Here is a 2,724-nt window from a genome sequence, read left to right on the forward strand (position 1 = left end):
TCCCAGTGTTTGACAAAATTAGTAAAGGCCTTGGTAAGTTACTGTGTACATTCATGTGTGAGCTGGATAGTATTCATGGTGAGGAAGAAGATATAAAGAAAACACCAGACTTGCTTCTGGAGCTCAGATTGGGCCTCTGATTTGTTGTGTGTTCTCAGATGGTCCTTCTCTTCTGGAAATCACTTTGTAGTTTGTGTTCTCATTTGTTTAGGAATCGTTTTTAGCCATGGAAAAGGATGGAAAGAAATGAGGCGCTTCTCTCTGACAACCCTGCGGAATTTAGGCATGGGCAAAAGGACCATTGAGGACCGAGTTCAAGAAGAGGCTCAGTGCCTTGTGGAGGAACTGAGAAGAACCAATGGTGAGGAAAGCTTTGTGTTTTAACTTTTCCATCCTGTTCTAAGTTGAGGTATAAAAAAATCTATTGATCGTATTCTAAATGTAAAGTTTTCCTTTTGTTTATGAATCAGATATCATGAACGGAGCTTTCACTTTAAATTTCTGATGAGTTACAACCCAAGTACAACTATAACTTATATATTGCTAATCATTTCATCAGAGAAAAATTGCTACTGATAATGGTGGTAGTGACTTCATCTACACTCATGGGGCCCAAACCAGATGATATTTGTTTTCATTTTGTTGAACCACTTTGGTCTCCCTAATTTCACTGATGTTCCACTGAAGGCACATGGTCACAGTTTCGAGTACTAATGAATCAATATTTTAATTTCTAAGCTGAATGTTTAGATATTAAACATTAGATATTATTTAGATAGAAGTTTATCATGATTTCAAAATTATCATGAATTCTTATATTGTGATTTATACATTTAAGAAATTACATGTGGTAACATCAATCTGCTAAGGAAACAAACCTAATAAAATGACTAGTTTAAATGACTTGAACTATTGACATTAACACTTTATCTCATGGTTCTCAAAGTGTATTATGGATGCATCGTCTGTCCTGTCCATCAATTCACCACACAGTTACTGTTTTGCATTAGGGGATGGGCAGATCTTAATTTGCTGCCATTGTGAATGCTACTTACCTAGAGAGCACCTGTCAGGGAAGATTCAGGTTATTTCTTAAATTCTGAAGGACTTTATCTTTAATTTCTTTCCCCAAAATAAAGTGAAGAAAAGACTGAAAATCAGATTTTACTTGTGAATGGCATGCATACCAAGAAAAATCCCAAAAGTTCACCCATTATCTTCTTTGCTAAAAAGAATACATTTCTGAAACATTATAATATGGTAATGTTTGAAAGCTTGGTATACAACCAACACATTCTGGAATTTCCCTTTCATTACATATGTAACAATTTGCTAAGCATATTGTCAATTAAAGTGATCTTTATTTGGGAACTACAGTTATAATTTTGTAGTCTCCTTACATATGAGGATTATTAATGGTTTGAGTATAGAAGTTTCTACAGAAAGCACATAAAAAGAAATGTTCTTCTATTTACTTATTTGTAAAAATCATAGACATGGCCAATGTGAAACAAAAAATTTAGACATTCTTGCAATTGTATCACATCATTTTGATAGATAATAACTTAAATTTTCTAAAACCTGTGGATGTCAACTTTATCCAACTTATTAATAAGGAATTTTGATTGACCACGATGACCAGTTACTTCTTTTACAATACATTCTATTGATGTTTACTCATGGTACACTGTAATGGATTTCTTAAAGACCTTTTCACACTAGTGTATAATGTACTTTGACTATGCTCATCCCCATCTTTTCTGGCCCTTTCATATCCATTATTCTTTCTCCCTTGTCTTACTTAAATTGTACTTTTGGGTTTACTGTCATATAGAGCGTTCACATCATATAGAGCAACACTCATTCTTTTAAAATTTTAATGCAAATGGGGGAGTCTGCGTTTTACAATCTCCCCTCCTGGCATTTAATTTTAAAATAAGAGGTTTTTATTCATTTCATTCATTACTGCAAACAAATATGCAAGGCCCTGGCCATTCTTGATGTCTTCTCATGTTACACAAAGGAATTCTCCTCCTCATGTTTGTCCTTGTAATAGCTGATCTCATCTACAGTGTTGGCATCTCCCCTTCCTTGGATCAGCACTTGAGTCTTTCTCTTACTCATTGTGGATAGAGAACTGTCAGGTGTCCACTCTGTCACCATTTCAATCTCAGTGCTATGTGGTCTATCTGCTTTGTAGGCAGAGATGTTTCTGCTCTGGGCACTAGCACTTTTAGGTTCATACAACTTCCCCTTTCCTACCTGAAAATAGCAGACAACTAAAGGAATCAGTACAGTAGATGTGCTCTGCCATTATTCAGCTAGTGAGGTGAGGTTAATTCAGATTTAAGGTAAAAGTGATTGCTGATTCCATATAGACAGAGTGTTTAACTGCTGGAAGAAATTGCAGATAAACTATGTTAGGACCAAAATAAATAATGATGATGATGAGCACAGCTGATTTTATACGAAAGAGGCTTAATAGGTGGAGATGAAGAGACAGAGAGACAGAGAGAGTGAGACATGATACAGGGAAGAAAGGAGGGTGCCCTGACAGAGAAAGGGGAGAGGCAAGAGAGGGCAAGGGCCAAGAGCTAAGAGAGAGAGAAAATGGCATTTTGGTCATTTTAAGGAGCAACAGGACCATGCCTGCCAGGTATGGCTAACTGGCTGGTGCCACATGATGACATCATAGGTTGTTAGACAACCCAGAAGCAGGCTGTC

At 36.3% G+C, this 2,724-nt stretch overlaps 1 long non-coding RNA gene across 1 annotated transcript; it reads left to right on the top strand.

Moving 5' to 3' along the window:
• Window positions 1-2,723, top strand: LOC129670228 (uncharacterized). Its single transcript, XR_008719147.1, has 2 exons — window positions 1-33; window positions 212-2,723. It is a non-coding gene; the product is annotated as an uncharacterized LOC129670228 (long non-coding RNA).
• The last annotated feature ends 1 nt before the right edge of the window (window position 2,724 follows it).

This window comes from Psammomys obesus, unplaced genomic scaffold, assembly GCF_907164565.1.
Source record: "Psammomys obesus unplaced genomic scaffold, mPsaObe1.curated_primary_1811, whole genome shotgun sequence".
Classification (NCBI taxonomy): Eukaryota; Metazoa; Chordata; class Mammalia; order Rodentia; family Muridae; genus Psammomys; species Psammomys obesus.